This window comes from Pogoniulus pusillus, chromosome 9 (genome assembly GCF_015220805.1).
Source record: "Pogoniulus pusillus isolate bPogPus1 chromosome 9, bPogPus1.pri, whole genome shotgun sequence".
NCBI lineage: Eukaryota > Metazoa > Chordata > Aves > Piciformes > Lybiidae > Pogoniulus > Pogoniulus pusillus.
Genome location: NC_087272.1, coordinates 20,721,032 through 20,741,570, shown reverse-complemented (window position 1 = coordinate 20,741,570; position 20,539 = coordinate 20,721,032). Strand labels below are relative to the sequence as shown.

Sequence of the window (20,539 nt, the reverse complement as noted above, 5' to 3'; positions counted from 1 at the left end):
ACCACACAACAGCTTTAAAGAATGAATCTGAGAAGCCAAGTAAGCAGATGGTCTAGAGGCTCTGTTATGGCACAAACTGGATGAACATCAGTGAAATAAGGGTTAAATCCAGAGAGTGTCTGTCTTCTTAATCTTAGTTATTTAAAAAAAGATTTGTATTCAAATGACCAAATGTGCTAGTTTACTCTTTAGATAGCTCATGAATACCTGTGCTTTAAATGAAATCTTTATTTAAATTTGCATCATACTGTCTCCTAACTTAGTAACATCTTAAAGTGATACAGTACATACTCAGATAAACTACTCTGACTTTATACACCAAGCTGCTCTGTTTTGTTGACGGGTTATGGGTTAAAGGACAATTTTGTTTACTGTTAGCTACCAGACTGACTAAAATGAATGTGTTATGAATTAACAAATCTCCTGACAATTAGTTTTATAATTAGAAAAATGTAATGTTTTAGTATGTCCTATTTTAGAAAGCACTTTCTGTATCTAGGTAAATCCATCTCTATCTGGGTATTTGGATAAATCTGATGAATTTGATCATCTGATAGTCACTGGCAATTTCTAAAATTGCTAAGCTTTCATGGTAGCAAGGATCTGGTGTCTAAAAATGGATTTATATGTCTAGCTTTAGACAGATGAATGGAAGCTTCCAGTATTAAGACTGTGGGTTTTTTTGTTTGTGTGTGGTTGGGTTGTTTTTTTTTTTCCCCAGCCACACTGTAATACATAAACCCACTATTTTTTTAGAGCAACTTGTAACCACAGGGAATTGGAGATGAAGTATCACTAACCCTATCAAGTAGCATATAAGATCATAATCAGAAGTTTCAAATGCTATTTCTAGCTTCTCCAAGTTAGACTACAATGTATTTATAACAGTTTTCATCATCATTACTCATTAAGTAACGTGTAAAGCCATATACTATATTGTTTAAAGACACAAATCAAACAAATATTATGATACTGCACATGCATCAGTGTTTAGCTATACTTCTAGAATTATTATGATGAACTGTTTATTTGGTCCAATTTGCTACACATTTTTTAACTGCCAACAATTAAACACATTTTATATCATGTTTAAATACTTATTTGTAAATTAATATGGATGCTCTAAGGAATAAAATGGTAAATAGTAAAATTAGAAGGGTACTGGATTACAATAATCTCAGAAAACATTGAAATGTTTACTCAAATTAAGGTGTTCAGATAATGAAATACAGAAAACCATAGAAAATCAGACAACTCATTTCAAGAAAAGTACACGCATCCTGAATACATGGAACCTGACCAATTATTACTTGACAATTATTACTTAAATAAATATGACCCACAGCCAACCTCTTCAAATGAATAATATGAAGGAAGAAAAGTAGCTAGCAAGAATTTTTAAAACAAAAAAAACAGGCAAATCATTCTCCTCTGAATTTTGCTACCCCGCAAAATTACTCCCTTAAAATACAGTAACTAAATTTAGCAGAAAATTAAAAAAACAGATCTTACAATGATCAGGCCAGTATGAAGAGTCTTGGGTATAGTTATTAGCAGGTAAAGTTGTTTTTTTCTATTCTTTATCTGAGTAGGCTTAAAGTTGTTCCAGTTATTCACTAAGGATTGTTTGGTCCTCAGTCAGCATCGAGAAGACTGTGGCCTGTGTTTTACATCTGTTCTCTGTGACTATGTAGTTCTTACCCCACTCGTCTATATTTGGTAACTGAACTCATGTTTCAGCAGACTGCTGCTATCTGGAATTCCAGCAGAAGCAATGTTAGGACTGGAAATGGCATGAAGTTCTGTGCACTTACTACTTAGAAATTCAGAGAACTTAATCATGTAAATGAGCAGGTTTTGTAGTATTTAAATCAGTATTTTAGGCTGTTTTAAAAGATTAGTCTGGAATTTTAGAATGTGATTTTTGTTTAATACTAAAGGGCATACCTCCACAAGCCATAAAAAACACAGTGTGTGTGAAAGTTAATTCTTTAAAAATAATTGCTTTCTGCAGCATATTTTCTTAACATTTTTTTAAACAACTTTTTTTTTTTAAATAATAATAAATGAAATAATTGTGGTTTTCTACTAGAAGTAGTTATGAATTAATAGCTTCTTTGTGTATCTTAAATTCTTTCAGGAAAAGAAAAATAAACAGAATCATAGTATCAGTTAAATTGGAAAAAGCTCTTAACATTTTTAGAGTTATCAGCAGAAATGCTACCTCTTTTTGTAATAATAGTTAATTATTAATCTGTAACCACACACTACACTATAAAAACAAATTTACCTGCTGAGTTTTGACATCTCAAATGAGGTAACCCTGTAACAGGAAAAGAAGTGTCACCTTCAGAATTACATGCAAAGTCCCTCAGAAATTACACACAAATCGGAAGTGGTGGAGTTGCCATCCCTGGAGGTGTTTAAAAAAACCTGGATGAGGCACTTAGTGCCATGGTCTAATAGACTGGACAGGGCTGGGTGATAGGTTGGACTGGATTATCTTGGAGATTCCTTTAACCTGGCTGATTCTATGATCCTTGGAGATCCTGTATTTTTCAAAAAGACCTCACAACTCTGACACATGCACGAACACTGAAACAAACAAAATGCATTTCTGGTTTCTATATAGAGAGTAATGAATAACACAGCCAACTTTCCCTTACCATCTTTTTCTAAGGAAGTATTTTGACCCCTTGAGAACTCATATGGGATTTCTGTCTCAGTGAAAAAGAAAAAAAAATCACTGTCCAAAAGCACACTTCTGCATTTTCAGACACATCTCCTTTGATGTTCAGTGAAACGAAGAAGTAAACACGAAGACTGATAGTTTACTCTATGGAATTTACCACAGAATTTCCAGAAATAAAAGTGATGTGTATGTACGATTGTTTTTGCCAGATTATAGCCTATTTGGAGTTAAATATTCTAGAGCAGATTAAGAGAAACTGTAGCTCCAAAGAGAGGCTACAAAGGTCCATTTCTTCTGCAGCATCCATCATATCTGCTCTCTGATTTGAATTCATTATGTGGTCTCGCACTTGTTCTTAGCTCAAGGCCTTCTAGCTACTGCCTTAGATTTTTTACTAAAGTTTACTGGCAACAATGAAAGTGCATCGTTGCATCCCAGATCATCTTCATGTGTTACCAAGTGCTAGTTTCACACATTTAATTTGAGTAGTTAATATAATACATTATTTATTATTAATATTAATCTAATATTTATATTATATATAATTATTAGTATATCTTTATTTGCATCTTCATACAGGCAATTATTGCCCTCTAATCACAATTTCAACAGATTAAATGTTGGATTGGGAATACTTCACTGTGTATGGGGTTTATACTCCATTCTTATGAATCTTATGGTGTTGGAATGAAATTACTAAAAAGAATTTTATGTCAGGACATTTTACAGTTAATTCAGTGTGACAAATAGGAACAGAATCATTAATCCAAAAAAATCCAGACTAAAACTTGAATATAACGAAGGCACTGGTCATCTAAGAGTTAACTACTGTTTGCCTAATTTTTGAGCAGGCACTCCACTGAGTGGAATCCAGGCTCTGTGTCAGGCACCTAGCCTCTCCACTAAGCGCATAAGAGTTAGCCACCTTGAAATAGGAACCAAAAATAGCCTTCATATAAACAGCAACAAACTGCCTTGGGCTATTTTCAACATTTTCTGCAGCGAGGAGGTGAATGAAACCCTGTGTCTTGGAACTGTATATTTAAGTTGTCACTTTGGGGAAGAAAATATATCTACCTGGAAACACTTGCAGAGATACTTTTTAAAATAACAGAGCTTTTACAAATACAATATCACTGGTTATTTGTGTAAATGATGTATGTTTATCACTTTTTGCACAGTATGATAGAAACATTTGTCCAGAAAGTGAAAGATCTGTGTCCAACTTATTCCTAGTACCTTTAAGTGTTAATGAAATACTTAATGTAACCTGCAAACTTATTAGGGCAAGGTTTTATACAATTGTATAAGCCATGAACAAATTTTCCCAATGTTGTTCTACAAAGATTTAGGGAATGCTTATATTCTTTGACCTGTGTGGAGTTTTCTGGAAACTTACTTAATTTTTGATCAAGGCCTTCCATTTTTATTGCAAAAATAATGTACATGCTCCTTTACAAAGGTGGTAGGTGGCAGTAAATATTTGTAAATCAAATGCCAGAGAGATTGAAACTTTGGAACTATTACAGATTTTGATAGATAAATGTGCAATAATATGCAATAGGGCAATAACTTAGTATTAACATATATAACATTAAAAAAAGTGCAACACACAAACACTATCAAGGATGTGCTGGTATGCTCACTCTGTTCCTTTTGCAGTACTGTGAACTCCACAGAGATTATATTTTCCCTGAGAGATTTGATGGAGCTAAAATGGTCTCTTGAAACTTAGCCACCCTAATTAATTAAAAATTAAAATTAATTAAAAAATCTCCTGTCATGAACTACAAAGCTATTCTGGTTGTACTAGCCTTCCATTCCACACAATGCACATGTTAAGAGGTGCAAGAGATTTCAATTGTTAATTGGACTAAACCCAAATAAAACAAAAAAGCATGTCTAGTAATTCATGAGCATACCTGAGAAAGCCAAAAAACTTCTGTTACAGCCCCTGTTATTTTATATCTAACTCTGATGAACAACAGGATGAAACACAAGGAGATAGTAACCTCTCTTCCAAGGCCTAAAGTCAAACATGAGTCTGCAAACTTCAAACAAGAATCTTCAAGAGCTTCTTCTGCTCTAAGCAGCACATACATCACCCTGTAGTAGTTTCTACACAGTCCTTTAAGTGACAAAACAGACTTTTTTTTAACCTATGAAAGTCTTTAAAAGGAATGTGTTGTCTTGGCTCAAATATACTGGGCCACTGCCTTGCTGTAGTTTGAAGCCATGCATTGCCTTGTCTCTTTGTTTTCTCTCAGTATGCAAAGCATGTTTAATTTTGCTTGTAAATATATTTTTAAATAAATTTGCAGCATAGCTAGAGCTAATCTGTGTTTTTAATAGAGTACATTGGCAGTACCTACCTGTTTGACATACATGAAAGTGTCAAACATAGGAAATAGACAGTATCAATGGTACTCAAATACCATTTTCCTAAGTTTCTAGAGGAGTTTCTCTGAGCATTTTCCTAGGAGGAAACTGTAGAAGAGCAATGGAAAAGCTAATTCATTTTCATTTTTGCTAGCAGTGGTACCAGTATTTGGTCTAGAAGAAATACAACAGTTGTTAATATTAAACTGTTTAAACATTAGTAACACACACCTTTCCTTTACAGAATACTTGATCAACAAAATGACTGAGGGGTTGCCAGTAACAATAGCTCAATAAACTAAAATATCACAACTTTCCAGAATTATCATGGCTGTGAGTAGGAAAGGAAACAATAAAATGCAAAGGAAGGCTCATAAACAACTCTCAAATAATTAATACTGCCTCTTGGATTGGAGAAGAAATGAGGCCTTCCCAGTCCAAGGTCTGTGAATCTAAGGCCTTGTTGAAGCGGCCTCCATCAGACTGAGAATCCTGTAACTGAGCTTCCCTTAGCTCAAGGCTATGAGAACATTTGTCATACTATTCTTTCTCAAGATGCCAGCAGAAATTGCCATTTCACTGGTGAGTATCTTCAACGTGCCTTAAAATCTCAAATGGATTTTATCAGGAATTGCACTCTTTACTGTGGTTAAAATGCTTTTACCTCTGGGGCCGTGAAGCACACTGTGTCCTCACAGGACTTAGAACAAAGGTGAAGAAACGTAGACCAAAGTTAGTTGATAATTGACAACAAACACTGCGCCTGAGGTAAAAATATCCCTGCCCAAGTTACCTGTGAGTGTGCAGCAGCCTGGGCAGCAGCACTGTCAGCCAGCTGCCTGAGCCTGTGAGACTGGCAGCCTCTTTGCTTTTTTGTCAGGCCCTGATATTTATCACATTCCCTCAGTTTTCATGGCTGTGACATACACCTGAAGATCTCTTTTGCCTTTTTAAGCTGTCCCACTAACAGGCCCATGTATGTGCTTAGCGGCCAAACGCAGGGTGGGAAAAGGGCGGGAAGGATGTGGGTGCATGACGTCATCCGCGGTGCTGCGTGGGAAGAGGTGACAGTGCCCCCGGCGGGCCCGGCATGAGCGGCTGCCTCGGGCCGGGAAGGGAGCCCAGCCCCTTCTCCAGGTGAGGAGGCAGGTGCGGCTGGGAGAGAGGGAGAGCAGCCGCTGGAGCCTGCCACGCTGAGCTGGCTGTGGCAACCAGGAGCATGGTGGAGGCCCAAAGGCCAAACTCGGTGATCAGGACCCGCAGCCGTGGTCCGCTAGGGGCCAGCATGTACCTTAGGCCCCGCAGTACTGACACATTTCTCACAGGAGTTCCTCCTCAGCACAGAGAATGTGCTTCGACAATCTGACTTACAGAAACAGGCAGCTTTGTAACAAGAGCCCTCAAAAAGCCACACAGGCTAACCTCACATCCGTGCAGAAAGTGTAGAGAAGGCCTTTTCACTGCTTAATTCCACTGAAGTATTTATGATACATTGTACAACAGCATTAAAGAACAAGAAACGAGGTATAAATAAGCTGGAGTTGCCAGCCTACTGAGGTTTATATAGGAAGTACATTCCAGGTTTCAGCATTTGGGAATAGATGCAATTAAAATTTTAAACAACCCTAAAATACAGATGATGCTGTTAAAGCACTGAACACATAAATCATCTGGTGATGTGGTGATTACATTAGGAACTGATGAGGGCCTCAGCAAAGATAAGGTCATCCTTGAATGACCCCACCTCATGTGTCTTCTCTGCCCACTGAGACAGCAGCTGCACAGGGTGTGTAGTGGTCAGTGGACAGCAACTAGGCCACTCAGTGCTGACTCCCACAGACACACAAAAAGACCTCCTGGAGACCCACTTACGCATTGCTAATATGGGCCAGGTGGAGCAAACGGTATAAAAGCCCCAGGCTATGCCATCTTACTGGAGGGTAACATCACCAGGGAGACCTTAGGCTGAAAATAGCAGCCCAGGAATGTCTCTGCCCAACTCCCCCTCACCCCAAGAAGAACCTGTAAGTGGTGATATATATCCTGCTCTCTCTTTCTCCATTCTCTCCCTCTCAGCCTTTTCCTTCTTTCTTTGTTTTGTTTGCGCCATTCACTCTCATTGTGATATAGGCCCTAATTTCTGTCTTAGTTTCACTTGTGGGACTGTTTAAAAGAAACTGTATCTCCTTCCCAACTTCTGGACTGAGACAATTACAAAATCTGAGAAATCCATTTTATGTTGAATTACGAAACATGTGGGAAAGAAGTGAATGTTACAGGAGGTAGGACTAATACAATCTCACAAAGGTAAAGAAAGCGAGGATAAAATTTGGCAGCATAGCACATAGCAATATAATTGAGATTGGATAGTCTAGCACATAAAGATTTCACATTATATAACAAATTTAAGAAATTTAAGTATCCTTTTTAATGTATTAACTCAGTGTAGTCCTACATGATTTTCTAAGCAAAGAAGTGAAATAACTTATAACAAATACACTAGTGAAAAATGTGTTTCACGAAAGTAACATTCTAACTTCAACAGACTGATAACTCATATACTGTTTCAAAGAGGAAAGCAAAGCAAGTGTTAACTTAGTTAATTTAAGTGTCCCAAGTGTTGAAGGCGCTATAAATACCAGTCTCATTCTTAAAATTAAAACGTTCATTTTAAGGAGTTTATATTCAAGACCTTACCTGTAATTTTACCTGCTTTCATTTCATTTCACTGCTTCAGCTATTTTTTAAGTTGAATTTGTGGTCTGTAAATGTTAGTCATGTTCAGCTTTATCATTTCTTTTACTTTGTAAATTAATTACACTTGTTATCACTCCCTGTACCACATCTGAAAACTATCCATCCCTCTGTGCCCTGTGTAGTATGAAACTCCTCTTTCAGTATGTGCTTCAGGCCCACTCACATTAGCTGTTATTTTTCTACTTCTGTGAAAAACATATTTCAAACAAATCTGGGCTTTTTAAAAATAAGAACAGTTTGAATCTATGCATAGCATAAAACTCTTATAGGTGGGCAGGGAGAAAAAGGCTTTATAGCATCGCCTGAGACATTTTTGTATTGTATATACTAAGCCTTTGCTCCGTTAGACTTTCTTCATTAGGAAAGCAATCTTCCATTAGATTAATTTTAACTGTAAGGCTGTAGAGCATATTTTACACATTTATATTCACAGCCAGTCATGTACACAGATTCCTTCTTAGCCTGTGAAATATTTTTGATCTGAGCATGAACAAACAGCATTGAAGCTCAGTACCAGATTAAAGCCTCTTTCTTCACAAGGGAATTAACTTTGAAAAAGAAATCGGTGTTTTTCAACAAACTAGGACTCTTTTTCCTTTTATCATAACACAGCTTTACATTGCCTTTTTTTAACAGCTACTGCAAGCCGTCTTTTGATTATGTCAAATATCTTCCTGGGGCTTGTAGAAAGGCTGAGCTTGCCACCTAAGAGCTTGACTGGTACAAGATAAGGGTAGACAGCTGTGTATTGCTACCAGAAGTCATAGTGCTAAACAAAGACAAATGTGCAAGAATGTGACATCTATACTTCTGGAAAGAGGAATGAATGCTGAAGGAGGAACACTGAACAGCTGATTACTTCCGCTATTAACCTCAGCAATACTAAATTAAAAAAAGTTAAACCACAGATGGCTATTTTGAATGAACTGCTGAGAGACTTGTCACTCACTAGCTTCTATTAGGGAGGCACTTAGCTTGGGAGTATTTTGGGAAAGGGTTTCCATAGAGTTGGAGAGGCTTTAGGCCTTTTGCTTTTTTCTGATTGGCCAACAGACAGGTGCTGAAAAAAGGTGGTGGTAGAAGTATTCCAGACATGGTGAATATCATATGGACAACAAACAACTTACTTTTTGTTGTATGATAGGCTGTACTATGTAAAACTGTAAGAGATTTTTTCCTTTCTCTCTCATGTGAAACAAAAAGAGGTTGAAGCACTGAATAATGTCAGTTGAAAACAAAACAACCTGTGTTTACAATTCTACCATAGCAAATGTTTAATAGTTTAAAACTAAAACCATATATTTTTCTTCCAAAGTGAGGTGTACTTCACATTGGCAAATCATTGAAGAAAATCAGAAAAAGATGAAAGATGGAGAGGAAAATCAAAAGACTGGAACCAGTGGAAAAGCCTTTGCATTAACAACAAAATAGAACACAATTTTAGGTCTGGAATAGAAAAGATCTCCTGGAAGCATGTCAAAGTAATTCTGTGAAATGTATTGCAGCAGTGTCTGTTTTGAGTATCTGTGGACAGAACAATCCCTAGATAAAGGTAAGTGTATATATTTTTGTGGTTTCTTTGTAGAGGATAGCTGAAATTAACTGTATGAAGACTGGAGAAGGGTAGTTCAGATCAATGAAATTAGTCTGTGAGAGAGATGTATTCTACATATAAGGAGTTTTCAGAGCACTACAATAATTCATCAGTTTGGCATCAAGAGTTTTGTAAGAAGCAGTTTTTCAGAAGTAAATTGCAGATTATGTTAGATCAGCTGAGTCACAGAAGAGAAAAGAATATGTTAAAACTCTTAGGACACACAACAGACCCATATTGTGTTTTTTGAGTGTATTTTTATAATAATGTCAAGCTTACATATTGTAGTTCATTTCTGTTTCCACTAAATTCATAGCAGTGATGACAAACACATGTTCTTCACCTGATGAACTATAAGATGTAAAAATGTCCGTAAGTGAGGTGTATCCCGTAGGTGCAATGGCCTGTGTTCTGCTTGATACCCTCCCTGAAAAATATTAGCCAAAGGTTCAGTTTAAAACTGTTGATGCTCCTCAGTTTGAGCTATTTTTATGAGCTCACTGATAAACCCTCCAGGAATGAAAGGAAATTATAAACAGCTTCAGGTAGCCTTTATTTTGACCTTTTTTGGAACAATAATGTGTGGGCTGACATCAGTAACTATTTAGCCCACACCAGCAGGTGCCTCTGAAATTTACAGGGCTAGAAGTCTTGAATGATATCAGAAACCAGGGGAAACTGCATACCACACATTTTCAGACTGAATATGCATGCATTTGCAGTTCCAAAAACATCCATCATGTATGCTGATTTCTGTACACAGTTTGACATCTGTGAGAACCACCAATTCCTGAGTTACAAAAATTTCTTACATTAGGGGAAAGATTCTTAAAAACAAAATTATTGGATGTGACAATCATTACAACTGACTTTTTCCCCCCTTTCTTTTTTTCTTTTGCCTCCAGCCAGAAGTGTGAAAAATCCAATAACAGATTTTGAGACAAGGAGAAGTGTCCATTATCTGCTGGATAGATAACATGATTTACTGTAAGCAGGATATTACCAGAGGATTGCTAAATGCTTGATTTGAGAATCTGGCAAAGCTTGTATTGTACAAGGGTTATGTCTATAAATTAGTTATGATTCTTAATTTTTTAATCTTTCCAATATATGTTTGCTTTTTTATAGCTGAAATTGTTTTTCTCAAAGTACTAAGTTAAAGCAACAATGATAATAGCAGCGAAACTCCCATTAAAGACTTACATTGCAAAGTCAAGAACTGTGAAGTTCAGAGATTTGCTGTTTATAATTGCCTGTACTACCTGCTTAAGCAAATAATGGACTTCCCTGTCATAGATATGTGTGAAGTAGTGCAGCTACATTGGACTTTCTTGAAGTGAAGCTGATGTGCAGGCAGACGATCTAGATAGCTGGAGTTTAAATCCTTAATTTCCAGGCTACAATAAATCAAGACAAGACCAAACTCACAAAAAAATTTGACAGGAATATCAGCAAAAAATTGCCTTTGCAATATGGCTAATCTAATCCTTTGCAAGCTTTCTTACATTCAGTATAATCCTTCTGTAGTCATTGTTTTCTGATATTCTCAGCATACTGAGTTGCTTTTCTATTATACTACATCCTTAATCTCTATGCATTTTATTTTTCATTGAATTTAGGATAGATGTATGCTGATGCAGTTACAGTAGTATAACATGGGTAGTTCAGTGTTCACTGAATCACAAAATGAGGTTGGACGGGACCTCTGTAGATTCTCTAGTTCAACAACTCTGCTAAAGCAGGGTTACCTAGAGCATCACCAAGGAAGGAGACTCCCACAACCTCCTCAGGCAACCTGTGTGAGTGCTTGGTCACTCTCACAGCATGACCACTGAGGTGTAAACCAACCACTTCTAGTTTTGTGTCATCTGGAAGTAGATGAGCCAAGATGTTTGTTTATTTTGTCTAACCTCTTAATCGTTTCTTTTGTTTCCTGACATGCTGCATTCTCTCAAAAATCAAGCTCTTGTTAGCCAAGTGTGGGTAACTGCTTGAAATTGATTTAATAAAACGCTACCAGATGGCTTAGCAGTGATGTTTTCAGATGAGAGTTTTGCCATGATGCTCTCAATTGTCAGGTAAGCTACACTATTTTAATTGTTTATAAAAACATCGTTATTAAAACTTCTGAATATGTCAGTATTTAAAAGTTCTGCTTCTGATTGTGAACCTTCCAAAGAAGTAAAAACATACAAAAATTAATGCAGTGAGAACTCACATTACAGAACAAATATGCTCTCATTACTATCACAGTTGTCTCACTAAGGAATCTACACACTGACTGAACACTTACTGTTAACTGTTATATTGAAGCACCAGCTGGGAAAATGTAGCATTCCAGTCCAGAAACTAAAGATCCAAGTTATTTCGCTGTTTCTCATATGGAGTTCAGGACCTGAAGCTTTCCTCCAAGGAGTTTCCTTCCTCTTGTACTGACATCCATGCACTTAGGCACCCAAACACACATGTGAACATATACACATATACATGCAGGCACACAGAAAAGCACAAAGTAAAAAAATCTGTGTATTAAAAAATGAGTAAGCATATAGTTGGCTATCTCCAGTTAATTGTCAGATTCCAAAAACAGAAAGGAAAAAGACAAACTATCAAAACAGTAAATAACGCATATGGTATTAGACTGGCTAAGTAGAGAAAACTAAAATACATTCAATTCAAATATTAGTCTCATTTAAAATACAGTTACATTTAAAAAATATAAGCATCTAAGTTTAGGCACTGGATTCTGTATTTAGAATTGAATGGTATGATTGTCTTCATCCCTAGCACCTATAGTTGCCATTCATTTAAAAGGGCTAATATGGAAATTTCTGAAGAGTATGATCAGAGGCCCTAATGGTTTTCTGGGGCAAAGAAGGCCACCTTAATTTTGCTTCTCCCCTTCTCCCCACTCTTTTCTCTTTCCTGTCTCAGCTGCATGATTGTGCCATCTCACATTTGTTCTGGTACTTTTCTGGCTCCACAGTGAGTGGACTAATGGGGACAATGCAAGAAAGAAGTGAATAATTTACCATCTTAACAAGTTCAATCAGCAAATGAGTGTCCTGGTAGGGCATAAATCCTGCCAGGCCGGTTTAACCCTTGCTGTCCTCCTCCTGTTGTGGGTCTGAGAGTGAGTCAGATGAGCAAACAACAAGAATTTGTCCCCGTCAAAGCCCTGAGGGCTAGAGGGCTTAGCACCAGCATCAGGTGTCTTGTGTTGCCCTCAACGTGCCTGAGGCACGAAGCTTTGAATTCATTGGCCAGAACAATGGTGCTAGTGCCTATTGGCCAGCTTGATTTTCAAACTGAAGTATATAAAGGGAGATGACTTAGGAGCCCTGCCTTTTTACACCAGCTTTTGTCTGTATGGAGCCTTCCTGCTTCTCCTTGTCGGTGCCTTGTTAAAGGCAGCAACGTGTTGCAGCTAACGCTAGTGGCTTAGCAGCATCTTTTTCCCTCTGCCTGAAGTATTTTATATGCTACCCCGGGATCATCATCACAAGTTTGAAAGCATCTTTGATATAGGAGACTTACTCAGGGGCCAAAAGAGTCGCGAGTACATATGGTGGAGTAAATGCCAAGACTCCAGCATAGTTAGAAGTTTTCCTGTTCTCATGTTCCTATTTTCCAAGTTTCCATTGTTTAAACTGTTTAATTCTGTGCAATTGCTTCCTGTCGACCAAAAATACAAAGAACCTCAGGGAATTTTCTCGGTTTTAAAATATTAATAATAAAAATAATATCCATACAAAAAATAATTGTAGTAATTAATAATGATTATTAATTTCTGATACAATGAGTGACAGGAACAAAACTAGAACAGGGATTAGCTGTGTGGTTAAGAATGAGCAACGGGTGTAAAGGAATGAAAGAGTGGAGCGGAAGGAGATGCATTATGAAAAGGAAATATTCTTGGTCGATGACAGCTCATCATGGCTTCTTACACCACACTAATTTGTACTTCATTACAAAATGCATTGTGCACAATAGGTTCTCCCTCCCTCTGCCACTCAGTTTGGCCCCAGCAACTGGAAGTGTATCTACACTGCCATCAGTACAAGACTGTGGGGATGGATGATCAACATGATACACGCTGAAAATAATCCTATTCTTTTGTCTGCTTATATTCAGCTTTGTATTGCTCAGTGATCTAGCAAAGTCAGTAAGTTCATGTTAGGCATCACTGAGAAAGTAATAACCTATGGTCTTAAACATGCCTGTATTCAATGTTGGCTTTTAATATTCAGATTTAAACCCCTAAATATGTTTAAACTGCACTATGAAGAAAGATACAATAGTTTTGCGAAGTGTGCACATTTCATGGAGAATGGTGATTTTGCAGTCCATCACTACTATCCATGCACTGACTTTATGAAAAATGCCAGTTAAAAAGGAAAAGTAAGCAAAATTATAAAGATTAGAAAATGTATTTTTAAGTTGTATCACAACTACAATAGATTTCCTGCTTCTGTTGTCAGATGCAGGAATTTTATATGAGCAAGTAATTACAATCCTCAATTAGGAACATTCTCATGTAATCTGGAGTAGAGTTCAAAATCAGAGGCTTTTGATGGGCTTAGGTATTAAAATATTTTCTCTTCTTTCCTATTTCAAAATGCATATTGAATTACCAAGGCACAAATATCAGAGTGGAAAAACCTTATATAGTACAGAGTGAAAAGAATTGCAAAAGTAATAAAAAAATACTTATGTTCTTTTTTTTCTTTGGAATAGGAGATTGAAAACATGTTTTCAGACTTTGCTATATCACCATGTGAAAGTATTCTAGTATATGATGGCAAAAGTCAGGAAAAACTGGAAATTGGCTCATGTAAGTACACATTGCTTTTATTTTTACAGTAAGCTGGAGTGGATATGTTGTAAGCCAATTTTCACATTCACATTTTCCACATATTTTCAAGGAACTGAATTCTGAGGAATTCCTTGGCAACATTTTTTCCTTCAGAATTATCTGTCATTCTTTTGTCTTAGTGCTGTTCCTGAGTTACTATATGCAGTTTCTGGGCTGACCTTGTTACATTACTTTCGCTGATGACGTCTGGGTTCTCAGAACAGCACTTTTCTGTCACAGTCCCGCCCAGCTTGCTTAGCTGCCTTCACCAGGGTAGGGCTTCACCCCTGTTTATCTGCTACCTAGCCTGTGCTGAGGCCACCTGCTCTGCACTGCCAGTTTGGCTCTAATTCTCCTGTTCCTTAGCAGCTGCAGGTAGTCTACAACTACCTGAGGGGTGGTTGTGGTCAGGGGGAGGTTGCTCTCTTCTCTCAGGTGGCCAGCGCCAGAACGAGAGGACACAGCCTCAGGCTGCACCAGGGGAAATTTAGGCTCGAGGTGAGGAGAAAGTTCTTCACTGAGTGATTAGATACTGGAATAGGCTGCCTGGGGAGGTGGTTGAGTCGCCGTCCCTGGAGCTGTTCAAGGCAAGGTTGGACGTGGCACTTGGTGCCATGGTCTAGCCTTGAGCTCTGTGGTAAAGGGTTGGACTTGATGATCTATGAGGTCTCTTCCAACCTTGATGATACTGTGATAATGAACTTCAATTGCAGTGTTTGATTTGATTATAGCATTTCATGTTTTCTTCAAGCTGCCCAGAAACATTAATTTAAATGTTGTTTGTCTGTAGATAATAATGATCTCCAGAGTACAAAAATAAATCAGACGTGAACTTTGGCCAGTTCCTTTTATTCTTCCTTCTTTATTTTCAGGGCTGGGCTGTCCTTCAGGTGTTGTGACGAGGTGATGTCCTTTAGTTTGTTTTATCCGGTTGTGAACAATATCAAAGCCTCCAGTAAAATTGCACTATATTACCTCATGGCCTTGCAATGTGAACTTGTATACATTATGATTAGACAAAGATACCTGAAGTCTGAGAAACTTGTTCCTTATTCCTATAAACCGAACAGAAATGTGTAAAATCTAGCTGAAGATTAAGAAATAGATGTGAAATTGTGGGTACTGTATATGGTGATCTGTCACAGGAAACAAAAGACATGAACATGTTCTTAAATATGTTTTCATGGAGGTGGCACCAGCTTTCTTGAGAAAGTAAAATTTCCAATCTTCCTTTTAGTCACACAAATAGCAGTCCTAAAATGCATTGTCCAGGTAGATGAAGAACTCAACCTAAAGGTCTCTGTTGAGGACCTAATTAAAAGTTCTATTAAACATCTATCAAAGCACTGTGCTAAAGATCATCTTCCATAGAATTTGAAGAAAGGAAATAGAGTTCCAATTATTTCTGACCTTGTTACCTACCAAAGAATGTGTGCTCAGAGAAGGAAGCAGGGGCTTATTTTGGCTTGATAAATGACTGTAAGTGATGACCATTCTTTGGAGTTTCTGCTGTCCTTGTACAGGTCTCAAAAGAAACGTAGGGTGTGGAGAAGACCTCTGATCTGCTTACATGGCAGGTGTTACCTGTCAGCTGTCATACTGGGGAGGCTGTCGAAGGCCTACCCAGATTCGTGTGGAGATTATTTTCACGTGTAACCCCAGCAGTTTTCTGTGCTGTATTCTGACAAAGATCTGGTTTAAAGAGGAGCAAAGCTATCACTTCTCACTATGACAATCTGATACACAAACCTGGATTTTCTAAATGTTGTTTGAACAGTACTTGGGCACCCAGGTTCCCTTGTGATTTGAGTTTTTGCTGGGTACTGCTGGGTCCAGTGCTGCTCCTGCTGAAAGATTTGATAGAAACGTGAAAAGGTTGTGTGATATATGTATCATAAGTTATTTTTGTATGAAATTCCCTACTTTAAGAAAGCAGACTGGCAGAAGATCAGAATATGTGATGAAAGGAACAGAGCTAGAAATGGATGTTTTCTGCACTGTATGTGCAACCTGTATCAACACTATTCTTATGCAATGCAGACTTATTAGCTTTCGGTCCCTTAGCTGAAGCTGCCGTGAGTAAAAAGCCCAATTTAAGGGAGGCAAGCAAATAGTGGTTACGCCATGTTCAGGGACACAGGTCTCCCGGCACTTCGGAAACGAATATGAAACTTGGCAGCAGAGCCGCAGCAGAACGGAAACCGAAAGCGTGTGTTCTGCTGGCCTTGCCCAGACCGGGGCCCGCCCGCCGCTGCCGGAGTCTTAAAGGCGCGGTGGGAGAGGCACCTAGCGGGCCGGTGGATCGGGCGGCAGACCGGGCAGCGGCAGCAGGTACTGGTGAAGGCGAAGCTTTGTTAGAAGTTGTGGTTAGGATAGCCTTTAGGGCTAGACTTGGGCTGAGGGTGGAATTTGGGTTAAAGTTACGACTGGGTTTAGTTCTGGGGGATAGTGATGGGGTTTAGGCATACTGATGACGCTGTGATTGGGGTTCGCATTAGGATTGCAGTTTGTTTAAGCTGAATGAGGTGACTGGACAGCTTGCACGGGGAATATCTGGTACTTGGCAAGCCAGCAAAGAAGCACCCTCCAGACTGGAGCGACACCAGACATGTTGACAGGGTATCAAAGCCAAATGGTTCTATGCCTACTATGGCCCCAGGCAGCACAGACCTTGGTGTGTGCATTGCAGAAAAGCACTGATGTAGCAAAGTACACCTGGACAAATGGTCAGAGTCCAATGGGATGGTGATCAATAGCTCCAAGTGCCGGGTGCTGCACTTTGGCCACAACAACCCCATGCAGAGATACAGGCTGGGGTCGGAGTGGCTGAAGAGCAGCCAAACAGAGAGGGATCTGGGGGTGCTGATTGGTACCCGCCTGTACATGAGCCAGCAGTGTGCCCAGGTGGCCAAGAGAGCCAATGGCATACTGGCCTGCATCAGGAATGGTGTGGTGAGCAGGGAGGTCATTCTGCCCCTGTACTCTGCACTGGTTAGACCACACCTTGAGTACTGTGTTCAGTTCTGGGCCCCCCAGTTTAGGAGGGACATCGAAATGCTTGAGTGTGTCCAGAGAAGGGTGACAAGGCTGGTGAGAGACCTTGAGCACAAGCCCTATGAGGAGAGGCTGAGGGAGCTGGGATTGTTTAGCCTGGAGAAGAGGAGGCTCAGGGGTGACCTTATTGCTGTCTACAACTACCTGAAGGGTGGTTGTGGCCAGGAGGAGGTTGCTCTCTTCTCTCAGGTGGCCAGCACCAGAACAAGAGGACACAGCCTCAGGCTGCGCCAGGGGAGATTTAGGCTCGAGGTGAGGAGAAAGTTCTTCACTGAGAGAGTCATTGGACACTGGAATGGGCTGCCCGGGGAGGTGGTGGAGTCGCCGTCCCTGGAGCTGTTCAAGGCAAGATTGGACGTGGCACTTGGTGCCATGGTCTAGCCTTGAGCTCTGTGGTAAAGGGTTGGACTTGATGATCTATGAGGTCTCTTCCAACCTTGGTGATACTGTGAAAGTATTTAAGCTTTTTGGGTTTTGAAGGGCAGTATAGCAGTCCATATGTGAGTATGTACAGATAAAGTTTTGCTTTCTTTGAGAGCAGCTGAAGTTATATTTTGGGATATGGAGAGAGTCACACTTGCTTAGGAGATTGAGGAAGCAGTGGTGGTGATATTCTAGGGAATCAACAGCTTCAGCATGCAAAAACAAAAAGTGATTCAGCCCCGAATGGTGTTCTCTCGCCTTTTTCACTTTAGGTAAGGAAAGTGAGAAAAGTTTCAGGCTTATGGCTGCCTTGGCAAAAGATATGCATGAAGGTACATGAAAGGTGGTTAGCAGGATGCGTATAAATAGTTTACATTTGGTGGAAATAGGCATTAAAATTCAACTGCAAAAGTTAAGTACAGCACCGGACTTCATCAGTGCCAGCTGTTGGTCTTTTCAAGCAATTGCTAGGAGAAATCCCATGGGACAAGATACTGAAAGGCAAAGGGACCCGTGATTGTTGATATTCAAGGACCACTCCATCCAAGCTCAAGATCAGAGCATTCCAGCAAATAAGAAATTGAGAAAGGGAGCCAGGAGACTCACATGCTTAAGTAGGGAACTGCTAAACAAAGTCAACTGGAAAAAGAGACTCTACAGGTCAGGGAAGGCAGGATTGGCTGCTTGGGAGTAGTATAAGATTGTTGTCAGAGAATGTAGGGAGGGAACTAGGAAGTCTAAGGCCTCCTTGGAGTTCAACCTTGCAAGGAAGGTCAAGGATAACAGAAAGGGCTTTTTCAAATACATTTCAGGAAAAAACAACACTAGAGGCAATGTAGGCCCTCTGCAGAACAAGGTAAGTGCCTTGGTGACAGGATACAAAGAAGACAGAGTTACTGCTGGAGACTGTCCTCAGGAGCCCCAAACCTCTGAGGCCCCAGGGAAGACATGACAAAGGAGAAGTTTTCTTTGGTTGATAAGGACTGGGTTAGGGAACAGTTAAGTAATCTGGACATACATAAATCCATGGATCCTGATGGGATGCACCTGTAGGTGCTGACAGAGTCAGCACAGGTCATTGCCAGACCACTCTCCACCATCTTTGCTAAGTCATGACGGACAGGAGAGGTGCCTGGGGACTGGAGGAAAACAAAAGTCAGAAAAAGGGTAAGAAGGAGGACCAGTCAACCTCACTTCCATCCCTGGAAAGGTAATGCAGCAGCTTATCCTTGGTGATGTCCTTAGGCATATCAAGGACAAGAGGGTCATTAGGAGCAGTTGGTGTGGTTTTATTGAGGGGAAGTCATGTTTGGCCAACCTGATAGCCTTTTATGTAGACATAACCAGATGGATAGATGATGGTATGGCAGTGGATATGGATCATCTTGATTCCAGGAAAGCATTTGACACTGTCTCCCACAACATCCTTGCAGCTAAACTGAGGCATTGTGGTCTGGATTATCAGGTAGTGGGGTGGATGTGAACTACTTGAAGGAAAGAAGTCAGAGTTGTGGTCAGTGGGATGGAGTCTAGTTGGAGGTCTGTAACTAGTGGGGTTCCACGGGGTCAGTACTGGGACCAGCTTTGATCAATATGTTCATTAGTGACCTGGATGAGGGCACAGACTGGCACTGTCAGCAAGTTTGCTGATAACACCAAACTGGGTGGAGTGGCTGCCACACCAGAGGGTTGTGCTGCCATTCAGTGAGACTTAGGCTGGAGGGTTGCGTAGAGCAAAATTTAATGAAATTCAACAAGGACAAGTGTAGAGTCTTGCACCTGGGAAAGAACAACCCCAGGGATCAGTATAGATTGAGGACTGACCCGTTGGAGAGCAGTGAAGGGGAAAAGGACCTCTGAGTCCCAGTGGATGGAAGGTTGACCATGAACCAGCAATGTGCTTTTGTGGCCATGAAGGCCAATGCCATTCAGGGATGTATTAGAATGTGTGGTTAGTAGGTCAAGAGAGATTCTTCTCCTCTGCTTTGCCCTGGTGAGGCCATGTTTGGAGTACTGTGTTCAGTTCTGGGTCCCCCAGTTCAAGAAGGACATAGAACTGCTTGAGAGAGAGTCCAGAGCAGAGCTACAAAGATGATTAAGGGAATGGAACATCTTAAAAAGAGAGGCTGAGGGAGCTGGGTCTCTTTAGCTTGGAGAAGAGGAGACTGAGAGGTGACCTCTTCAATGTTTATATAAAGGGTGAGTGCCAGGAGGATGGAGCCAGGCTCTTCTCAGTGACGCCTGAAGACAGGACAAGGGGCAATGGGTGGAAGTTGAGGCATAGGAAATTCCATGTAAACATGAGGAAAAAAGTTCTCACTGTGAGGTTGATCAAGCCCTGGAACAGACTGTTCAGGGGGGTGTGGAGCCTCCCTCCCTGGAGATAATCAAAACTTGCCTGGATGCGTTCCTGTGTGATCTGGTACCTGACATCCTGCTCTGGCTGGGAACATGGACTAGATGATCTGTTGAGGTCCCTTCCAGCTGCCAACATTCTGTGTTTATGTGATTTTTGTGATTCAGTAATACAACACACTGTATTGGTTTCATCTGCCTGGCCTTACTTGTCAAGATGAGGGATAGGGGGATGGGGGCTACCCTCCCTTCCCCCTGCCCAGTGGCACAGAGTGCATGAACACTGCAACAGCAGATACTGAAAAAATAGACGTTATATGCAACTATTACCTGAACAGAAACTAGAGAAAACTAAGTTAAAATGAACTGAGATGATGGGGTAGGGAGTGAGCAGGGCTACCCCAAGCTGCTTGTTCTTTAGCTCAAAGGA

The 20,539-nt window shown here is 39.9% G+C and overlaps 1 protein-coding gene and 1 long non-coding RNA gene across 3 annotated transcripts in view; one reads left to right on the top strand and one right to left on the bottom strand.

Annotated features, from left to right (window-relative positions):
* Positions 1-9,659: 9,659 nt before the first annotated feature.
* Positions 9,660-13,093, bottom strand: LOC135178181 (uncharacterized). Of its 2 annotated transcripts, none has more exons than XR_010303406.1 (3): positions 12,960-13,093; positions 11,716-11,868; positions 9,660-9,849 (listed from the first exon to the last, which is right to left on the bottom strand). It is a non-coding gene; the product is annotated as an uncharacterized LOC135178181 (long non-coding RNA). The 2 variants fall into 2 exon arrangements; XR_010303407.1 differs by lacking the exon at positions 12,960-13,093 and adding an exon at positions 12,455-12,637.
* DDX60 (DExD/H-box helicase 60) overlaps positions 12,783-20,539 on the top strand; it is a 58,018-nt gene continuing 50,261 nt past the window's right edge. The window contains exons 1-2 of the mRNA XM_064148799.1: positions 12,783-12,977; positions 14,160-14,256. The gene's annotated coding sequence lies outside the window, so the exon portion shown is untranslated. The remainder of the gene's footprint in view (positions 12,978-14,159; positions 14,257-20,539) is intronic.